At 38.1% G+C, this 23,863-nt stretch overlaps 1 long non-coding RNA gene across 2 annotated transcripts in view; it reads left to right on the top strand.

The window, feature by feature from the left end:
- LOC105499426 (uncharacterized) overlaps nt 1–23,108 on the top strand; it is a 61,697-nt gene extending 38,589 nt beyond the window's left edge. For both annotated transcript variants that reach the window (XR_011624187.1, XR_011624186.1), the window contains exons 3-6: nt 1,228–1,367; nt 4,430–4,517; nt 13,434–13,613; nt 17,287–23,108. This is a non-coding gene — a long non-coding RNA (uncharacterized lncRNA). The remainder of the gene's footprint in view (nt 1–1,227; nt 1,368–4,429; nt 4,518–13,433; nt 13,614–17,286) is intronic.
- Nucleotides 23,109–23,863: the final 755 nt, after the last annotated feature.

The raw sequence follows: 23,863 nt of genomic DNA, 5'->3' as shown, positions 1-23,863 counted from the left end.
TAGGGACCACTCATTAGGAATTAGGCTCTGCTCAGGGTGCTTCCCGTGAATCCTGTCAGCTTTCTAAGGCAGTTGCTATTGTTCCTTGTAGCTTGCCAGTGTCATGCAAGTCAGGATAATAGGAAAGAAGCAGGGAATAGAAAAGGAAATAGATAAAAAAGAACTGAAAATAGAAAAAGGAGTGGCGAGCCAGTGCCTGAAGCAAGGGAGAGGAAGCCATCACAGGTAACTCCTGAACATATCTCCTTCTCTCCTACCTTTGGGCCTTTTATTCTAAGACAGGGAGAAAGTCATCTTCCAAAAATGGGGGAACATAAAAAGAGAACTAAAAGCAGAAATAGTCAAATTTTTCTAAATGAGATAAGAGAGTTGAAGAAGGAATAGGATGTTCCACCTTCTTTCTGACTCAGACAGTAAGGAGTGGGTAAACTAGTAGCATTCTTTTATCTTCACTATCTCAGAGAAATTTACGCTATTAAAATGGTTTCTTCTTGATTATTTCCCTGACATGATGCAACTCCAAAATCACTTAATAACTGAGCTACTCTTGAGACTAATTCTTAAGGTGTCTAAAATGAACACCCAAAAGCATCACAGTCCCATTAGGACACATTTATTAATCACTTGATTCCATGAAAGATGTTTATGATGCTACAGTGAGACACTGACCCTAAGGGCTTTAGAGGACACAACATAGAAATCTGCTCGATTGATAAATATCCATCTTAGTTCTTACTTTATAAAACCCAGAACTAAGTAACAAGACATGACAAGCCACTATCTGTTGCCTCAATTGGCATTTAAGCAGGAGGCCAAAGACCATTAGAACAAATTGAAATTAATTAATGTAGCAAAATAACTCAATACTAGGATGCTGATCTTATCTTGTTGAAAATTACTCCAGGATCTTTATTTGTCCTTAACGTAATTTTCAAGTGAGCTGCCTGTATCTTTCGTATTCAGAATCCCTATTAGCCAATTACAGTGCTCGGCAGTGTGGCCAGGAAACAAGAAGGAGGAACTTGAACAAAATCCTTAAAATAGACCTTACCCCAAAGGCTTACGGAATGTCCCCCATGATTGGGGAGAATTCATTCTGATTTTGGTAACTAGCTCAGGTACAGCTTGCTTGAGAATTATTTTCCTCTAAGAGGTAATGCCAGGAAAAAGTTATATGAAAGGATCTGCTCTTTCTCAGGGTAATTTATGTATTTCTTTATATTTCAGCCTGCCTTGTACTTCATGCAGGTTGAACAGAAATGTTTCCTGAGCATGTATTGTTACAGCCCTCTCAGATAGTACAAAAGAATGAAAGAAGACATGACCTGCTTTCCAGGATTTTTACAAAAAAGATGGGATGAACACAGGTAAAAGCAAGATGAACATACGCAGGTGACTGTTTATGAACAGCAATTAAGTGCATGGGTTATGGGCGTTGAAGGGCCTAGGTTTAAATCCTGGCTCCATTAGTTACCACTTGGAGCAAGTTGTATACTCTTTATAAGCCTCAGTTTCCCCTTCTGAGAAACTGGGTTGATAGTACCCATCTCATAAGGTCTTTGTCAAGGGTGGTAAGATAATAAACATAAAATGTTTGGCACATAAAATGAGTTCAACAAATGTTAGCTACTATTATCAAAAAAAATACTGTTTTTGTTTTTACTACTATTACTACTACTCCTAATGCCTTGCTACTCTCATCTATATTTTGCCCCATACCTTAAAGACAGGGAGGCTCCCAAGCTGAATGCAGTGGTCCAGGTCAGATAGAATATAATGCATCTCAGGCAGGGAAGCCAGGAGGCTCGGGGTCTGTCAAAAATGGCACAGAAGAGCGTTTCCAATGGAGGAGATGGCTGTGGAAAGGAGTAAGCAGAGCCTGGATGAAGTAAATAAGTACATTTGCTCTAAATGGCTTTCTGAACCGAGAAAGGGCATATGTTCACAGATCATTTGATTTTCAGAGCTGGAAATTGACTTAGAAATCCTTAAGTTACTTTTTTTTTTAATGCAGCTTTTGGATAGCCATAAAAATCTTATACCTTCCTTTAATGTTATTTAAATTTTTGAAATAAGTTCAGTAACAAGAAAAAAAAGAAAGATGGACACAACAGTAACTTTGAGACAATTTTCTTTAGATCCTAAAAGACACGTATTTCGGCCGGGCGCGGTGGCTCACGCCTGTAATCCCAGCACTTTGGGAGGCCGAGGCGTGCGGATCACAAGGTCAGGAGATCGAGACCATCCTGACTAACACGGTGAAACCCCATCTCTACTAAAAATAAAAAATAAAAATTAAAAAAATAAAAAAAAAATTAGCCAGGCGTGGTGGCGGGTGCCTGTAGTCCCAGCTACTCAGGAGGCTGAGGCAGGAGAATGGTGTGAACCCGAGAGGCAGAGCTTGCAGTGAGCCGACATCGCGCCACTGCACTCCAGCCTGGGCGACAGTGCGAGACTCCGTCTCAGGGGAAAAAAAAAAAACAAAAACAGATACGTATTTCTTCCTTTGATCATGTGGCTACAACCTTAGCACTGAATCTGCTTGCTCACCACCGGCTTTTCACTCCTAAGGAAATGCAGAAGACAGAGCCAGAGGCAGGCTACTCTCCATGTCAAGCTTATCTGCTGCTTTATTTTCAAATACCTTAAGACCCTTTCACCCTGACTCTGATACACCCCATAGCAGGCCAGGACTCTGCCTACTCCAAAATCATAGTTTTACAGACAAAGAGACAGTGAGACTGCAGTGACTTAATCTTAGCCACACAGCTAGTTGGCTAAGAAAGGAAATAGAAATCCTGCTGTTGGAGAGGAGGATTCAGAGGAGGAGGAGAAACAGGATAATGAAGGCTTATAATAACTGTGGGAAATCAAATGATGTCGGCAGCAACAAAGGGACTTAAGCAAAAAGATATTTAGGAAAAGAGACTTAAGCAAAAAAGGGACTTAAGCAAAAAAGATATTTAGGAAAAGAGACTTAAGCAAAAAAGGACTTAAGCAAAAAGAATTTTTAGGAAAAGCATTCTTGCTGTTGTATGCAGAGTGCAATAAATAACCCCTGTCATATTCCTTATCTCTGCACCTTTTGCTACCAGAACCTAAAATATATACCAAGAAAATATATTTAAAGGTAAAATCTGGTGTTTTTGTGTTTTTTTTTCTTTTGAGTCGATTTTCTATGTATAATCAGTGATTAACCCATTTCAGGAATGAAGTAGAAATGAAGGATTTTCTCCCTGGTGGTAATAACAAACTTCAAGGCTCTATGGCTAAAAATACAAATTTCCTTTTGTTGCTTCTTTGTTGTGGTTGTTGTTCCTGAGATAGGGTTTTTGTGTTGCCCAGGCTGGAGTACAGTGGTGCCATCACGGATCACTGCAGGCTCAACCTCCCAGGCTCAATCAATCCTCCCCAGAGCTGGCATGCAGGAACGTACCACCACACCTGGCTAATTTTTGTACTTTTAGTGGAGATGGGGTTTCGCCATGTTGTCCAGGCTGATCCTGAATTCCTGGGCTCAAGTGATCCACTCACCTCAGCCTCCCAAAGTGCTGGGATTACAGGCGTAAGCCACTGCACCTGCTTATATTTTTTTCAAGGGCAAAAAATTACAAATTGAGCACTCATGAACTTAGAGTCTTTTGAATGTTCTCCAAATCAAAAGTCAAGTTTTAGTCCTACTTCCCCTAAGCAGAGAGTTCTTCTCAGCTTAGAGTTTCATTTCAAAGAACTGATGGCAAGAATTTTTCAGGTAGAGTTCTCATATTTGAAAGCTTCATTCCTTCCAAGCACAACTGCGTGCATATTGACCTAATACAGACCTTTTGGTAGATTCTCAGAAAATGTTTGACGGTGACCTTGGCCTTCAGGACTTGGCCACCACCCTTAGCTTTCATGGCCTTTTCCCACAGGGAACCAGATGAAAAAGGAACTTCAAGCCTGGAATTATTCTGTTCAGCCACTTCTCCTGTTGCTTACCAAAGGCTTTGCCAATGATAATACTGATAAAGGGCAACATAAACACATCTGTGTGCGAGATGCCATCTGAAATTAAAGTTAAACACACTTGGTGCTGACCAATAAACTGTAGTGTTTTTTTCAGAAGCAAAGAGGATATTCTTTTTCTCTTGGAGCCTTGGAAAACAGGCAAGAGTATGAGGTAGGGGAAACTCCAGAGTTTCTATATAGGAAGGGACTGAAGCAGGAATCTACCTAGAAGAGAAGCCTAGGGGACTTGACTCTTTTTTTTTTTTTTTTTCTTGATATGATTTGAATGCCCCCTTCAAAACTCGTGTGGAAATTTAATTGCCGATGTAATGGTATTGGGAGGTGGGCCCTTTAAGAGGTGATTAGGTCATGAGGGCAGAGCCCCATGAGTGGGCTCCTGATGAAAGGATAAGTTCAGCCTCCATTTGCTCTCTGTCTCTAGTGCTCACTTCCACCTTCCACCCTTTCACCATGAAGGACCCACACCAGATGCTGGCGCCATACTCTTGGACTTCCCAGTCTCCAGAACTGTGAGCCAAATCAACTTCTTTCTATGTAAATTACTGTTTGTGGTATTCTGTTATAGCAACAGAAAACAGACTAAGACAATACCTAACATGATGTTTTGATATACATATTGTCACAAGGCAAAATTATAACAAATTTAGTTTTAAGATCTAATTGGCTTCTATTTGTGATTCTAGAATTCAGCAGTATTTTATTCTATAAATAGAGTGAGTGCTCCACTGGGCATGGCAGAACAGTTGGTTTTTGTAAAATGGGAACAAGGAAACAGAATAATAGAAAAAGGCAGATCAGTTAACATCAGGTTACTTCAGGTTACTTTTCTTATAAGGGTTAAAACAGTGGAGATTACCTTATTATACTGACTCAGGTTGACTAGGCCCTTTCCAATTGGTTTCTGTGACTCTTCTGTTTTCAAAAATATCTGGTCTGTTTGGAAATTTACCTGCTTTCTTAAAATTTCAGTTTAATCATGTGGCACTTAGCATGTGGGACTCCATTTTGCTTTTGTTTGTTGGGACCTAGAAGGAGAGCGTCCACAAATTTGATTTAACAATATGCATAATGACATGATTACAACATCAAGCAAATTAACATATCTATCATGTTACACAGTTACCTTTTGTGTGTGTGTGTGTGTAGTAAAATTACCTAAAATCCACTCTCTTAGCAAATTTCCTTATGAAACAAAATATTATTAACTACAGTCTTCATGCTATACATTAGATCTCTAGGCTTATTTATTCTACATAAATGAAACTCTGTACCCTTTGGCCTCCATCTCCCCACTCCTCTACTTTTCCTACCCCTGGTAACCACCTTTTTACTCTGTTTCTACATATTTGAATTTTGTTTCTTTTTTAAAAATTTCACATAAAAGTGACATCATGTAGTATTTTTCTTTCTGTGTCTGGATTATTTCACATAGCATAATGTCCTCTTGGTCCATTCATGTTGACACAAATGGCAGGATCTCCTTTTTTAAGACTGAATAATATTCCATTGTGTATGTGTGTACACACACACACACACACACACACATACAAACACACACAATTTCTTTATCCATTCATCTATTGAGAGCCAAAGGTTGTTTCCATATCTTAGTTATTGTGAATAATGCTGTGAAACATGGGGGCACAGATATCTCTATAAGATGATTTCATTTGCTTTGGATATACACTAAGAAACAGAATTGCTGGCTCATATAAGAATTTTATTTTTAATTTTTCGTAGAACCTCCACATTATTTTCCACAATGGCTGCACCACTCTGTATTCCCACCAACAGTATACAAGGTTCCCTTTTATGCATGTTCTGGGCAACACTTGTTATCTCTTGTGTTTTTTTATAATAGCCATTCTCACAGGTGTGAGGTAATACTGTGGTTTTGATTTGCATCTGCCTAATTAGTGATATTGAGTACCTTTTTATATACTTGCTGTAGGAGGCTTTTCTTGCAGCTGTGTTTGCAAACATACTGCTTTTACATAGATTGCATATTTATTGGGACGCTCCTTGGATTTTTTCAGAAGAACAGCATCAGCTTCAGCTGAATGGAGCTGATGAAGATGGAGGTGGTTAAGCCCCTAAATCCAAGCCATCCCTGGCCTCTCTACTGAAGACTAAATGAATAAATGAAAGGCCAAAGGGGAAAAAATGTTCAAAAATGAGGAAAATCAAATGTTTATGAGTCTGATTTTGGTATAAATCCCTGAAATCTTACAATGTTTAGACCCTGGGAGCTTCCAAACACAACCATATGAATAGTTCAGATGATCATTCCATATCCGTCCTATGTATTATCTACTTTGTTCATATTCTGCTCTGGGTTTGAAAAAAAATAATAAAATAAATTGCTTTTTTAAAGAAATAATACCACAAATAGTGCAAAATTCAAAGGTACACAAAAATATAGTGAAATACAACAGTACTTCCTACCCCTATCACCCAACAACTGTTGCATTTCTTGAATATTTTGAATATACTTCCAAAGCTGTTCTATGTATATACAAGTATATATGTGCATGTATTTTTATGTAAAATTTACATATGACATACATAGGAAAGTGGTTTTGCAAGCTATTTTTTTTACTGTGATCTACAAAAAGAAATAAACTTTCTCCTGTGTTCCATTGATGTAGCTATGTGTGCACCACTACCATAGTGCTGTAACAATTATAACTCTATAATATGTGTTCATCAGAGCATTCATGCTTCTCATTACTATTCTGATTCAAGATGCTTCCTAGCTATTCTTGCTTTTTTTATTTTTCCATATAAATTGTAGAATTAGCTTCTCTGGGCATACAGTCCTTTCTTGCATATCTTAGCACCAATTGTTGTTTATGTGTGTAAAGGCTATTGATTTTTTTATCTAGCCACACTACTCAATTCTCTTATTTTTTTTAACTATTGTTGGCAGTGATCTTTCGGTTAATTTTCTTGGGTTTTCAAGGCACAGAGTTACATTATTTGCAAATATAATTATCTTACCTCCTCCTTTCCAACTTGTACATACCACTCTTCTTTCTCTTATCTAAAAGTTGGTTAGTACCTCAAGACCAATGTTCAACAATGTTGTGGCAATGGCATCGTTGTCCCAATTTAATGTGAGTGTATGGTTTGCCCATTAAAGATGACCTGGCTTTTGAGGTAAGACTAATATATTTTATTAATGTGATATAAATTTAGTTTTACTTTATGAGATGTTTTTTCACAATCAATAATGGATTTTAATTTTATAGCAAACATTTTCAGCAACCGTGAGTGTGGGCATATGGTTTTACTGTTTTCATATATACTAGGATGTTAAACAATATCAATAGATTTCCTAATATTAAACTATCCTTCCTTTCCTGAAAGGAAGGATATTCTACTGTCCTCCTGGAATGTGTTTGCTAGTATTCTATTGAAGATGATTGTATCGATAGTCACAAGAGACATTAGACTGTGGTTTTCTTTCTTTTTATTATTTTTGTTGTTCTGTGGCAGACTGACACCAATGTAACCTCCACTTTATAAAAAGTAACTAGAGTCTTTTCTTCTAGAAGAATTTTAAAAGTATTAGGTCATTGAGTCATTAAGGTTATGAAGAACTCACCTGTAAAAATATCTGTGCCTGATAGTTTGGAAGAGGGATAGCCTGAGTTTACTGTTTTTTCTATTGCAATTGGTCTCTTTAGATTTTCTAACTCTTCTGGGGCCAGCCTTAGAACTTTATCTTTTCTAGAAATTACATGTTTTATCCAGGTTTTTACATTTATTTGCTTGTGGTACATATAAGTACTATAATCTCCTTTAATTTGCTCTGTCTATAATTATTTCTCTATTCTCGTTTTCTTATATCATCTATTCCTGCTTTTTCCCTTTAAAAAAACAGATGAGTGTTGCACCATTATTCACAATAGCTAAAAGGTAGAACCATCCAAGAGCACATAACAAAATCAATTGTATAAACAGAATGTGGTATGTTACATACAACAGAATATTATTCATACATAAAAAGGAATGAAGTTCTGATACATGCTAAGTGAAATAAGCCAGACAAAAAAAGATAAATATTATGTTATTCCACCTATATGAAATATCTAGAATAGGCTTCGTAGGCACAAAAAGTAGACTGAAGGTTACCAGGGGCCGGGGGGTAGGGAGAATGGGGAGTTACTGCTTAGAGGACACAGAGTTGCTGGGGTGATGAAAAAGTTCAGAAATCAATATTGGTGATGATTGTACAACATTTGCATATAATTAATGCCATGGATTTGTATATTTTTAAATAGCTAAAATAGCAAATTTAGGTTTATATTTTTAACCACAATTAAAAAGTATCATTTGAAAAAAAGAGCATAGCAAACAGTTTTACTTAAAAATTTTTCAAACACAACTCATAGACTTTATTTTGGCATTTTAAAAATTTTCCAAATTAATTAATTTGTTTTTATCTGTACTAATTTCTATTCTGCCTTGTCTTTATTTTAATACATTCTGATATTGGATGCTTAATTCATTTAATTTAATTCTTATTTAAGTATTTGAAGTTATGAACTTTCCTCTAAGTACTGCTGTAACAAAATCTCAGTCTCTAATATACAGTGTTTTAATTCGTGTTGCTTTCCAAATATTCTGCATCTTTACTGATGATTTTCTCTTTGAGGCTGAAAAATTATATAGAGAGTGTTCTTTAATTTCCAGGAGGTAAGGTTATTTTTTTTCTCTCTTTATTTTTAATGTTTGAAGTTCTGTGTCGGCATGAGATAATGTCTGTACTATTTCTACTTGATGGACTGCATCGCAGTTTTCTTTGTGGCTTAATATGTAGTTAATTTTTGTAACTGCTCCATTAATACTTGAAAGGAAAGTTTAATCTGTCTTCATACTATATAGTTTGTTGTAAAGCTATTAAAACTATCCTTGCTTTTTTTCCATATGATTTCTCCATAGTTAAAAGATAAGAATTAAAGTTTTCTACTGCTAAAGGATTTCTGCCTATTCCTATTTTATGTAGCTTTGACCCCATGTTTTCCATGTCAATTTATCTATCATATTGAATTGCATTGTGAATTACATCTTTTATTATTATCAAGTTCCCCTTTTGTCTTATATTATGTTTTTTGTTTTGAATGCAACCATAGTTATGTCAGCTGCTCTTTTTTTTTTTTGCATTTACTTTTCATGTCTTTGCCTAATTTTTATCTTTATCCTGAGTTTCATTATTTTAGATGCATCTCACATATTACAAATAATTTGATTTTCCTTCTTTGTAAATTTGAGTCAATTGGTGAATTTGACAATTTAAACTTATCATTATGGTAATATGGTGAAATGTTGTACTCTCATTTATGTTAGGATTCCCTTCTCTTGCTTTTGATATTCCACTATATAGTCTATTTTGTTATCATGCCAACTTGATTTTTCACTCTTATTTTTTATTGTTGCCTGGATTCTAAAATTTTTCTTTTTTTTTTTTTTTTGAGACTGAGTCTGGCTCTGTCGCCCAGGCTGGAGTGCAGTGGCCGGATCTCAGCTCACTGCAAGCTCCGCCTCCCGGGTTTACGCCATTCTCCTGCCTCAGCCTCCGGAGTAGCTGGGACCACAGGCGCCCGCCACCTCGCCCGGCTAGTTTTTTGTATTTTTTAGTAGAGACGGGGTTTCACCGTGTTAGCCAGGATGGTCTCGATCTCCTGACCTTGTGATCCGCCCGTCTCAGCCTCCCAAAGTGCTGGGATTACAGGCTTGAGCCACCGTGCCCGGCTTCTAAAATTTTTCGTTGGCCTTGAGGGCCAGTATGTTTACTTGGATACATCTCAATGTTGATTATTCTGTATCAATTTTTTCTGGGCTACAGTATGCCCTTTTCATTTGTAGACTCAAGTCTTATTTTATTTCTAAAGAGTTTTGCTGAGTGATATCTCCAGACTTCTTCTTAAAAGATACAAATAATGCATATGTTGCAATTCTTTTGTTTTCCATCTTTCATGTTCTCTCTAGTTCACTCTAACTTTGTTCATTTCTGGTTATTTTGCTTATATCTTTTGTTTATGTCTTAATCTTGCTCTCCTATTCCTCACTGTGATGTTAGCAGTGTGTCTTCTTAGTGTTTATTACAATATGCTTGCATTTCCATGGTAGCTTTATTTTTCTCTTCTGCTTCCTTCCTGACCTTCAGAAGTTCTTGTTTCATTTCCTTCTGTGGTGGCCCTATTATTTCCCCTGATCTCTCAATTGCTCTGCTTTGAGCCTCTTCATTGTTTCATTAAATTCATTGTTCATAGACATTTATTTTGTCATAATTTTCTACTTCTTAATGGCAACTTGTTATTGGTGAGGATTCCTTATGCTCCCCCGCCCTCTTCCTCCTTTTGTCTTGTAACTTGTTTGTATAGCTCCTGTGCTAGTTGCCTTTTCCTTACTCCTCTTTAAATGAAGTATGTTCTTCCTGATGTTGGAAGTGGTCCAGGGTCTTATTGAGAAGGGGATGAGCAGTTCCAGACTAGCGAGAATTCTCCCTGGTTCAGGGACAAACTCATGATGACAAGACTATGTGTGTGTGTTTGAATTTTTACCTCTCTCCGGCCAACAGGCATTGGCAGCTACAGAGCAGGAGGCAATTCAGCCTCTCTCCTCCACCCTGCCTCACCAGGACACAGACTGGTTGTAGCATTTCTGCACATTTTCTGCAGTTCTGCTTGCTCCACTTTCCTGTGAGGTCAAATGGGGTAAAGGGATGCTCCAGCTCTACCCTCCATGTACCTGCCTTTCTTGTGATTCCAAAGAAGGGGTGGTTGGTTTTGCCCTCAAAGTGCCATCTACTTAAGAAAACAGTTTCCTGCCAGCTTTATCTGAGCTCTGTGTTCCCAAGCCCTCCCTCCAGAAGCCTTTCTGCACCCATATTTGATTTTCACTGCATTGAGAGCCCTCTCTAAATGTTATCTTCTGGTAGTCTTCAAGGTTTATCAAATGTGAAATCCATATTTCTGTCCTTGTCTTCTGGCAAATTCTAAGGAGAAGGGTAGAAGACATATCTTTTGTCTGACCTTTTAAATGGAAATCCCAATATTTACAAGAGGTAAAAGGAATTTTGAAGTAGACATAAACAGCAGCCTTAAAGTTGGGAAATGTCCTGTCAGGGGAACATATATCCTGCCAATTAGTCATGGAAGAGGGTAGAACAATTACTTGACTTTTGCCTCAGTGGTTGGAGACCAGAAGAGCACTATGCAGACTATGTTCTTGCTGTGTATAACTGTTCCCTCGCCGTGAAACTTATTTCCCCCAACCCCTGCTTTCCGTTATGTTTGTCCTTTAGAATCCTTGGTACCAGCAGCGTCAGCATCACATGGCAGCTTATTAGAGATGCAGAATTTTAGGCTCCTCCCCAAGCCCCAGAAGCAGCACACAAATCTGCATTTAACAAGATCCCCAGATATTCATATGCACATAAAGTTTGGGAAGCACCACTGTGGCTCTCAGTTCAAGTGCCAATTTGCTTCACTGATCAATCATATCAGGTTCCTGTTACGCATACCCAGAAAATGATCCTTCAGAGCTCTCGCTCTGTAACTGTGCATTTATTATGATAATTTTTTCCTCTTCCTGTGTATCTGTCTCACTAAACTAGTGCCAGGCTCCATGGCTTATCCCACAACCAATCAATATTTGCCAAGTGACTGAATTAATGTGCAAAATTCATATTTCTATCTGAGCATTTTTAAAGCCAGTTGGCACTACCCATTCTCCCACCAGTGGTCTCCCTGCCTCAGACTCATCCATGACTGCATCAGCCTTGGACTCCTCAGCCCAGCTCTCAGACTGGCCCTTCCAGAAGTGAGTGAGTAAATGAAGGAAAAAATGACATTGCTGAAAAATCCAAGAAATTTCATCATTCAGACCATAGTTCCTCAACATCTCACATATCTGTAAATGCCACGGAGAGATTCTGTTTCCTGAGTGCTATTTTGGAAAATATAATCACGACTTTTGTGTGGGAAGAAAAGCCACTCCCCAGAGACATTGGAGCAGACACATCCCCACAGCCCTGGCCCACAGAGGGTATATTTCAGGAAGGTCTTACTGAAAGAAAGAGGGGCTATAACAGGGCTGGATGGGTGCTGAAGATGCTGAACTCAGGCAATGGAATTGCTTTTGTCAGTTACCCTCACCAGGTGTGGCTGTGTGATTGAAATTGCCAGTCTCCCCTGCTGGTGGCGGGGACTGTTTTGATTAACCAAGTAGAAGGTGATGGTTTGAAACTAGTTTCCCAATTTGGGTAATTAAACCTCTACTAAGTATAGCAGGTTTAAAATGAATGTTCACAACATTGAAACAGAACGTGCTAATTCTAAAAATATAGACTCCCTTGCTGTGAAAGACCTCTCGGGGGAGAACCAACATTGAAGCAAAACAATGATTTCATCCCTCCTGCCTGTGAACCAATTTGTTCTAAGAGATGACGCTCACCACACTACAGCAAAGGAACCAGAGCTGTTACCAGACACTCAGGAAACTAATCACAGAAAGTCAAAGGAAGAAAGGTTTTAAGACTGAAACTGTTCTCTTTGTGGGATCCTGTCCTGCACCAAATCAGGCCAACCAGCACTTCTTATGTCTACTCAATACAAGATACATAAAACTCAAGTTAGTGGGAAAGGAATTTTCATTAAGTCACTTAGAAAAGAGAGACATGCAAATGAGAGAAACTGACTTTCTTTGAAGAAAGTGTAAACTTTCTAGGAAGCCTCTTTCCTGAATAATTAAATCACAGAGAACCTTGACTCTCTGTGGTCTCAAGAGCAATTACATCCAGCTCTCAAACAGAGCTGTTCCCTCATCATAAAATCCCCTGTGCAGTTCCCTCTGTATAACAACAAATGGTCCACAAACCTCCTTCAAAGAGTTGTCCTCACTTGGTGACTCCACTTCTCTCCCTGTTCTCTTTTATCTCACTCCAACACAGAAAAAGCTTGTATTGAGGTCACATGCCTTCATGTTGCTCAATCCAGTGGTCAGTCCTTTCATATCAGCAGCATGTGACAAGGCTGATGACTCCCTGCCTGAAAATCTTCGCTTTTCATTCATTTGGCGTTTAGCCCACCATCCCTTCTTCGTTGTACTCTGACCTCACTAGGGACAACTTTGCTGGAAAAGGAATTTAGAATTTGATTATGTGTGACCTAAACTCCAGTGCCCATGTATTCTATTTTTGAAGGAGTTGAATTTTCAATTATATTTATAACAAAACAATGTATGTGGAAATGATGGAATAACAGCCTCTTTTTTTCAAGATGATATGTGCATCTTCAAACCTTTATACAGATGAGCTCTTTCCCTCCATTTTCTAAAACTATTAATTAGTCCTGAGAAGTGTGTTGCTATAAAATATTCTGTGAAGCATTTTCACTTATTTTTCTTTTCTTTCACAGAAAATAATATGGCCCAGTTCCTGGCTTTCAAAGAACTAGAGAAAATCTCATCATTGGTACCTCCAAGGCTCTTTGGTTGGTTCTGCAATCGTAGGAACCCTTACGTGGTCTCCTGAGACATTCTCCTCTCTCCACACCCTGGTACAACAATACCCACACACCTGATGGCAGAGCTTTTAGGTGAGCTTCTCCATCTTCTGGTTTAGAGTTACCCAGGAATAAAAAATAGCTCCTGCAGCTCTGAATCCTTCAAATCCCCCAACTGGCCCTTAACTGATTCTTCCTTAGTGAATCTGCAGACTTTTGGATGGGAGACAAATATGCACAAACTATACCTGCAATTCAATGTAAGACAAAGGTTACCTGGTACAATATTAATATGTGCCTGCATTGGAGATTTTGGAATCTTAGGACTTAAAGAAGGGCCTAATTCAATTACCAATTACCTCGGTTCCAGATGAGAAAATGAAGGCCCAGAAAAGCAAGTGATTTGCCTAAGATCTCACAGTGACCAGTGAAGGACCAGAGCTAGCCTAGGCTCTCCCGTCAGCAGTTAGGGCTCTTCCCAGTGTCCTTCTTCCTCTACATGCTACTTGCCTTTCACTTTACAGAGTCCTATCTTCTGCAGGGAAATGCACTGATACAGTCCCCTGTGCTTTGATCTTGGTGTTACAATTACATCTCTAGAGGATTCTTATATACCATAGTATGTTTCTTATATACCATAGTATGTTTCACATTTGGTCATCATTGGAACTCTCTGTCTATCTGTGCTCTTACCTCGACTTCCTTCAAAAGAAATCCATTCATTAACAAATCTTGCAGAAAAAAATGTCTGCAGCATTATCAGAAGTTAATCATTTAAATCTAAAGGATAAAGGAAAAGGTTAGGCATAGTGGATTAAAGAGTTCTTTTTTCAACTGGGCGCAGTGGCTCACGCCTGTAATCCCAGCACTTTGGGAGGCTGGGGCGGGTGGATCATCTGAGGTTAGGAGTTCGAGACCAGCCTGACTAACACGGTGAAAGCTTGTCTCTACTGAAAATGCAAAAATTAGCCGGGCATGGTGGTGCACGGCTGTAATCCCAGCCACCTGGGATGTTGAGACAGAATTGCCTGAACCCGAGAGGCAGAGGTTGCAGTGAGCTGAGATTGCACCATTACATTCCAGGCTGGGCAACAAGAGTGAAACTCCATCGAAGAAAAAAAAAAAAAAAAGAGTTCTTTCTTCCAGCTGAAGATAGTCAAGGGGGTTATTTTCTACTATCTTCCTTGGAAAGGTGAGCATTCATTTGTTTCTCTGGCACATTAACATTCTCAACTAAGGTCAGTGGACTGGTTAGAACTACAGGTCTGATTTTCTTCAAGAGAACCCTCAAGATTTCTGATTTTACTTTCTTCCAAAGGAAATGTGTATTTTTTCCTCAAGTAAAGATCTTCAGGGGTATATTCCCCCTAAGTAATAGGTTAGCAAATTCTGTGAGCTTCAGAACATCAACTTTATCTGTGCCTAAGTCTCCAGATTTTCATAATGAACAATTTTGGTGATTTCTTGGCTACTAAACTGCTTTTTACATGAACGTGTTTGATTATGGGGAAACTAATACTGCAGATGAACAAAAATGAGATTTCTATCCCTTTCCTCCAATTCTTTTGGCCTAAACATATCTCTTTTACTCCATGAAACACAACTGAAGACTAATTCTTTTGCAATGCAGAGGTGAGCCTTCCAGCCCCAAACCTGGCCACACCCATCAAAAAGACTTTTTTATTGATGTAGTTAATCATTTGTATATTTATGAATTCTTTGGATTATTTGTGCTTTCTCAAGGGATATGTCACATTTATTTCTTCATACTCACAGACCTAGCCTAGAGTAGTTAGTCGGTAAACATTTCTTGTGTTAAATTGTTGACTTTTCTTCACTTTTTATGGAACTTAATCTTCTGGCTCAAAAAGGAACCTGAAATGGTCTTACAGTGGCCTGATCGTACTGTTCCACACTATATGTGTAGAGTAGATAAAGGCAGAAGGCAGGGCCTATTTATGCTTTTGAAACAAATGTAGTGAGCATGAATTTGTTTCACAATCCACAGGTACCTGAAATACCATATTTCTTTACCTTTTACAAATCTAATTCCAAGTGAATAAGCCTCTCCCATTCGGGCTGACAGAAAACCCAAACTCAGTCATTCTCTGGCCACCATCACCAAGATGAGAAGACTGGGGCTTGTGAAATCTATTTGGGGAAGGGCCTCTGGTCTGTCCCACAATCTTGAATCACAGAACCTTGAAATACATTATCCACCCCCAAGTGATTTATTCCATGGTGAGTGATGCTGTTGCTCACTGAAAAACAGATTCCACTGGAGTCTTTGCTCTGCCTCTCAAAGCCACAGTATTTATCTATAGGTACCACAATCAGGGATCTTAGCACTCCAACATCCTTCATGGTTAGACTTCTCCCCTTCAACTTTCTAGTCCTCCCTAAACATCAATCCAGTGAAGTAGCTCCAGAAGCACAGATCTAGGTAACAAAAGCATCTCAACTCTCTCCTGGGACAAGGGACACTCAGACTTCTGCAGAAAACCCTCTAGCTACCCTTCAGTTGATATGGATGGAGAATAAAGACAGAGAAAATAAAAGAGAATATATACATTTTTTTAATCATTTCATGCCACCACAGAATAAGCTGTTTTCACTGGTTACCACATTCATGCTTAAAGATTTGGTAAATACAACTATGAAATTATTTTATAATAGAAAAAAATGTAGGAAAGTTTTTTTTTCTTTTGTTCTTTCTTTTGTTCTTTTTTTGGTCATTTGGAGATGGCAACAGAGCAATTCGCAGGTTCAAGAATTTATACACAAAGGTGAAAGGCTTTTTGAAACAACCAGAGTTTTCTTTCAAGTCTAACTTCTAACTAAAAAAAGAACAATTCAAAGAATTGGAGACAATTAATGAGGAAGATGTGTGGCCAGGAAAATTATATTTCAGCAGTATGAAAGGGTTGATCTGCTTCTCCCACTCCACAATTCTCAAAATAATGTAAACTATCATCTTTCTTTAGATGGGAAAAAGTCATGTTCACGATAAGCCGACTTCATTTCCTCCTGTTTCAGCATCTGCTTTCTTGACCTGTCCTCCAATTCCGCATATTTGAACCAGATTGATTGAGGGACATTGGGATGATTTCTAAAGTCTTCCTGCATGGCATCTCACAGTTTTTCAGATAAATTACTCAGAAAGTTAGACTTGAAAGAAAACTCTGGTTGTTTCAAAAGCCTTTCACCTTTGTGTATAAATTCTTGAACCTGCCAATTGCTCTGTTGCCATCTCCAAATGACCATAACTCATTCATAATCTAAAAGTTTGTATAACTTGAGGATTTTTCTAGGATAAACTACATAAAGCACACTCTTAACATCTAAAATTTGACGAGTGTTTTATGCTGTGTTTACTTTTTCCATGGGAGCGAGAAAGAAATCTAGCATGTCTGACACTTTTAAGAGTTGTGCTTGTTTCGTGTTCTGAATCCAATACAGATGTTGAAAGTTCAAGAGAAAATGCTTAAAAGGAAGTGGTTAGGAATGTCTATTTATACCACAGATAATTAAATTTATAGTACACGTGATATATAATAAATATCTCATGTATAACTCATGTATAACTGCTAGAATGCTAAAATTAGTCAATTTTCAAATAGGCATCTATTTTCAATTTTAGCTATTTTAAACCTATCAGTATTTATTAAAAGATGGGAAATGAGTTGTGAGATATAATATGTTCTTCATTTTTTACTATACTACCCTTTTATAAGCAGAATGCCAGCTCTTTGTTTATTGTCTTCAGGGACAGGTAAATTGAGGCAAAAAGCAGACAAGTTCTATGGGATTCGCTGGCACTGATTTCCCAGGATGGCAAAGTGCTAAGAACTAAACCTTTAAAGCTAACAAAATGTACTGATGTCTTTACTAAGTATCCAAGACCAACAAGAATTTCCCATCTCACCCTACCACCACCCAGAAGAGGAGCACAGAGATGGGGGAGAGAGTGGCTGCATCTGGCATCCAGCCAGAGGAGTCCGTGCAGGGATTCTGGATCCCTCTTCCTCCACCCCGCTGCCCTTCCCCCTCCACCCCAGCATTTTGGAGAAGAAACTGTAATGATGCAGCTCCCTCAAGTGTCACATGAACATAGTGGAAACAGCCTCCGAGGTAAATATGCCATGCAGACAGAAACAGGCTCAACAGCAATGTATGAGGTCCAAAGACCAGGACCAAAGGGAAAAGCAATCATCTCACCGGACACCTGCCCAGGACCAGATGCATCATCTCCAACATTAGCTACCTCCATAGAACCTGGACTCAAGGTGTGAAATAAAGATTAATGGGAAACTGCAGGAGTCAAAAGGAGGGGGCAGGATTATTGAGGATTCAGGCCATTTAGAAATGAAAGTTTGGATCACTCCCCAGACAAAGAACCCTGACCATCTAAGTGCAATGGAAATATAGAATAAGCAGTAGAAGAAGGATGCCATAGACACCAACTGTAGCCTCTCAATCAATTACAAAAATGAGAATTCTGATAGTTTTGTGTATTTTCTTTTTGCATGTGATGTATATGAGTGTATTTTTATATATTAACAATTTTCCTTTTTCTCTCCTTCTCATTATCGTATGAAAGCTTTTGAATGTAAACTCTACAATTTAGCCTTTAGGTAACAGAATATTCAGTGGGACTTTGATTTGAGGAGTATTTAAGATAGTCAGCTGAGACTACGATGACTGTTGGAAATGTGTGTCTCCTCATTTGGGGAAAGGGATGAGAACTCTGCACTTCTCCGAAGAACAGAGTTGACTCTGTGTTATACAGAGTTCAAATATATATATAATCATGCATATGGAAGCTAAGAAGCCAAAGGAGTTGACTGAGACAGTTACCAATATATTGCCTCTCAGCTCCAAATCCACCCTTCTTTGCTCTGTTCCATAATACTAATCTGGCTCTTTGGTCAGCCAGTGCAATGTCATGTGTTGTTGGTAGAGTGTAGGAAAAACATTACAAGGTATAGCAAAGGGGTCAGGTGCAGTGGCTCATGCTTGTAATCACAGCCCTCTGGGAAGCAGAGGCAGGAGGATCACCTGAGGCCAGGAGTTTGAGACCAGCCTGGACAACATGGTAAAAGCCCATCTCTAGTACAAATACAAAATTAGCGGGGCATGGTGGCACGCATCTGTAATCCCAGCTACTTGGGAGGCTGAGGCAAGAGATTCACTAGAGGAGGCAGAGGTTGCAGTGAGCCGAGATCGCATCATTGCACTCCAGCTAGGGAAAAAAGGCAAAACTCTGTCATAAATAAATAAATAAATAAATAAATTAAATTAAATAAAACAAAGTATAGCAAAGAAAGGATCATTCCTTCTTGATTCTTCCTGGTTCTTCTTACCTGTGGCCGCCACCAGTGGTATATGGGAGAGTCACCCTACAGTGAGTTTCACCAGCACCAAGTGAGGGCTTCCTATTGAGTTTTATTGTCACCCAAACAGGCAATTTCCTTGCCAGCAGTACGCAGGAGACCCAGTGGTGACAACCTTCCAGTGGGTTTTGCCAGCACCTTAGAAGGCACTTTTCTGACCACAGTGCTGATCCACTGACACCCAACAGCCAGCACCCTACTCACCAGGCCTGGTCTATGGCACCTCAAGGAACTTTTCTATCCTGGGGACCACAGCCCCACCCTCTCCAACAAGGTCTGAATCTCAGCCTTGAGGGGAAAGGCTGAGGAGAAAGACCCTTCCATGCTTGTTCCTTTCTTGGGTATCCTCCCTCAGTCCTAGAAGTAGCAGCTCCTCCCAATGTTTGGTATTTCTGTGTTATTTAGCATGTAATTTACCCCTTTTGTAGTTAATCACATTTTACCAGTTAATAATTCTTTATAGTAAGTTTTCCCTCTTTGAATTACTATCTCTCACCAAACACCTACTTCTATATCCTCATCAGACACTGAGTGACACAACGCCCTTCAGAAAAGAATCCCTTTTCCCCTGCCCTTCATAATGAAAACTCTCAACAAATTAGGTATAGCAGAAACATACCCTAACATAATAAAGGCCACATATGGCAAGCCCACAGCTAACATCATACTGAATGGGGAATAACTGAAAGCCTTTCCTCTAAGAACTAGAATAAGACAAGGATGCCTACTCTCACCACTCTTATTCGGCATTATACTGGAAGTCCTAGCCAGACTTTCTCTTTCCAGAAAGAGAAAGAAATGAAAGGCATTCAAACTGGAAAAGAGGATGCCAGCCAGGTGTGGTGACTCGAGCCTGTAATCCCAGCACTTTGGGAGGTTGAGGTGGGCAGATCGCTTGAACCCAGGAGTTCAAGTCCAGACTAGACAACATGATGAAACCCTGTCTCTATGAAAAATACAAAAATTAGCCAGGCATGGTGGCACACACCTGTAGTCCCAGCTACTCAGGAGGCTGAGGTGAGAGGATCACTTGAGCCTGGGAAATAGAGGATGCGGTGAGCTAAGATCACACCAGAGCACTCCAGCCTGGGTGACAGAGAGATTCCAATTAAAAAAAAAATGAAGAAGCCAAATTGTCTCTCCTTCAGATGACATGATTTTATGCATAGAAAAACCTAAAAACTCCACCAAAAAATCCTCTTAGAACTGGTAAACAAATTCAATAATGTTACAAGACACAAAATCAATATAAAAAAATCAGTTGTGTTTTTATACACCAGTAACCAACTAACTGAAACAGAAATCAAGAAAGCAACCTCATTTAGAACTTCAAAAAATCCTCAGGGATAAATTTAGCCAAGTAGGTGGAAGATTTCTACGAAAAACAAAACAAAACAAAAAACACTACACCTGATGAACGAAATTGAGGAGGATACCAAAAATTGAAAGACATATTATGCTCATAATTGGAACAATTAATATTGTTAAAAATGACTATACTACCCAAGGCAAGCTACAGATTTAACGCAATTCCTATCAAGATACTAATGACATTCTTCGAATCAATAGAAAAAAAAAATCCTAGAATTCATATAGAACCATAAAAGAGTCCAAATAGGAGCAATACTCAGTAAAAAGAACAAAGCTGAAGGCATCACACTAACACATTTCAGAATATACTACAAAGCTCTAGTAACCAAAACACTATGCTATTGGTATAAAAACAGATACATAGACCAATGGAACAGAATAGAGAATCCATAAATAAATTCATACATTTACAGCCAGGCAATTTTTGACAAAGTTGCCAGGAACATACACTGGGGAAAGGACATTTTTTTCAATAAATCGTGCTAAGAAAACTGGATATTCACATGCAGAAGAATGAAACCAGACCTCTATCTCTCACCATGTATAAAAATCAACTCAAAATGAATTAAAGAATTGAATATGGGACCTGAAACTATAAAACTACTAAAAGAAAACATAGGGGACATGCTTCAAGATATTGAGCTAGGCAAAGATTTTGTGGCTAAGACCTCAAAAGCAGAGGCAACCAAAAGAAAAATAGACAAACGGAACTACAGTAAACTAAAAAGCTTCTGCACAGGAAAGGAAACAATCAATAGAGTGAAGAGATAACATGTACAATGGGGAAAAAATTGCTAACTATTCATCTAACAAGAGACTAATATCCAGAATATACACAGAACTCAAACAACTCAATAGCAAAGAATCAAATAATCTCACTAAAAAGTGAGCAAAGGACATGAATAGACGATTCTAAAAAAACAAACAAATGGCTAACAGGTTTAGGAAAAACTGCTCAACATCACTACTCATCAGGAAAATACAGATCAAAACCACAATGAGATACCATCTCACCCCAGTTAGAATGGTTATTATCAGAGTCAAAAAATAACAGATGCTGGTGATTATGTAATCAGGGATTACTGATTTACTCATTTACAATGAGTAAAAAGGGAACTCTTTACTCATTGTTGGTGAGAATGTACATTAGTACAATCATTACGGAAAACAGTATCAAATTGTCTTTAAAAACTAAAAATAGAACTACCATCCGACCCAGCAATCCCACTACTGTCCATCTATCCAAAGGAGAGGAAATCAATAAATGAAAGGGTTAACCATAGCCCCCATATTTATTGCTGCTCTATTCACAATAGCCAAGGTATGAAATCAACCCAAGAGTCCATCAACAGATGAATGGATAAACAAAATGTGGTATATACACAACAAAATACTATTCAGCCATAAAAAATGAAATCTCGTCATATGCAGCAACAGAGATGGAATTGCAGGTCATTATGTTTAGTGAAACAAACCAGGCACAGAAAAACAAGTATCACATGTTCCCACTCACTTATGTGGGAGCTAAAAAGTTGATCTGATGGAGGCAGAGAATAGAATGATAGATGCCAGAGACTGGGAAAGGGCTGGGGGGATGAGGAGAGATTGGTTAATGGGTACAAACATACAGTTACATGGAAGAAATAAATTCTAGTGTTCAATAGCACAATAGAGTGTCTATAGTTAACAAAAACTATATTGCATATTTCAAAATAGCTGAAAGAGAAGATCTGAAATGTTCCAAACACAAAGGAATAACAAATGCTTGAGGTAATGGATTTTCTAAATACCCTGATTTGATCATTATATACTGTATGCATGTATCAAACTCTCACATGTACTGATAAATACATACAAATAGTATGCATTAATAAAAATAAATAATAATTAATAAACTTTAAAAATGATCTCCTTTAGAAAAGTTCTAATTTTTTCAACAAAAATTGATAGTGTTAAAAAAATTATAGCACCTCAAACAAGACCTTTCACAAAATAGATGCTAAAAAAATTCATTGAATTTTTGCCAAATAATTATAATTGTAAAATTTTCCTTTTACAAGGCTGTGAAGAAATTGGAATCCTCATGCCATACTTACTGGTGAGATTGTAAGATGATGCAGCCACTTTGCAAACAGTCTGGGAATTCCTAAAAATATTAAACATAGAGTCACCCTATGACCCAGTAAGTCTATTTCTAGATATGTACCCAAAAGAAATGAAAACATAATGCCACACAAAAACTTGCTCACAAATGTTCATGGCAGCATTGTTCATAGTAGCCAAAAAGTGGAAACCATCCAAATATTCATCAAGTGAGGAATGGATAAATAAAGATGTGGAATACACATACGATGGAATATTACTCAGCTATAAAAGGTAAAGACACGTACATATGCTACATGATAAATGTGAAAGCATTATACTAAGTGAAAGAAGCCAGAGCCAGTCACAAAATAACCACATATTGTATGATGCCACTTATAGGAAATGTCTAGAATAGGCAAGTCTATGAGGACAGAAAGTTGCTTAGTGGTTGCTAAGACTGAGGATACAGGGTGGCAAGAGGGGGCTGCCAGGAATGCAAAATGCTAATGAATATTAAGTTTCTTTTGGGGTTCTAACATGTTCTAGAGTTAGATGGTGGTGATGTTTGCACAACTCTATGGTTATACTAAATGAATGAACTGTACATTTTAAATAGATTTAAATGTATGTAAATTATATCTTAATGTCTGGGTTTTTTTAATTGCCTTTTAAATGTGGCTTTAGTTCTGTCTGTATGCTTCATGAAATGTATCAAAGTAATGCTAAAATAAAACCAATAATTAAACCCAATGAATCACAAAATCTTTATTTTAAAAAGTTTATCTGACATTTTCTGTTTCATTTTATTAGCATTTAATATAAATTGTTTTGAAAACATCTGAAAGGATAGTGGATGATTTTTCTCAGATGTTTTATAATAGACTGTTACATAAGACTGCCTGAAGGGCAGGCCTTGATGAATGCAATGTAATGTGCAATAATTCTAATTCAATGTTAAAGACAAGCTCATGCCACATAATAAGCAGGAAAGTGTGATGGGAAATGCCAAGGGCTGTTCTGGTTCCATGTCTAGAAACAGGCACTAGAGTTTTGGAAGGCGCCCTTACCTCTCTGGGCTTCTCTCATCTATGAAATGAGGCTGTTGAGGCAGAGGGTCTCAGAGCACCTTCATGGCTCGAACATTCTGTGAGTGAGGTTCTGTTATGTAGATGTTAATATTATCTTATAAGTCATAGGAGGAAAGGTAAATATAGGTGAGTTCTAAGCAAAGTTTGCAAATGGAAATAAATTTTTGACATTGAATACTGAAGTATGATGGCTTTGAAGGCCATCAAATATCCCAAGGAGGACAGTCTCTCAGCAGTCAGGAGTACTACCATTCTTACTACCATTCTTCAGGGAACAAGATAAATAGATATATATTTTTTTACTATCACCTTTAAAATCAAGACTTTTGAATGAGTTTATAAAATTGTAATTACCATTATTAACTATATTTACTGCCACTTTTCCTAAGAATAGTAACCATTCCTT

Source organism: Macaca nemestrina, chromosome 6 (assembly GCF_043159975.1).
Source record: "Macaca nemestrina isolate mMacNem1 chromosome 6, mMacNem.hap1, whole genome shotgun sequence".
NCBI classification, from domain to species: domain Eukaryota; kingdom Metazoa; phylum Chordata; class Mammalia; order Primates; family Cercopithecidae; genus Macaca; species Macaca nemestrina.
Note: the sequence above shows the minus strand (reverse complement) of the source record. Positions and strands in the feature narration are given on the sequence as shown.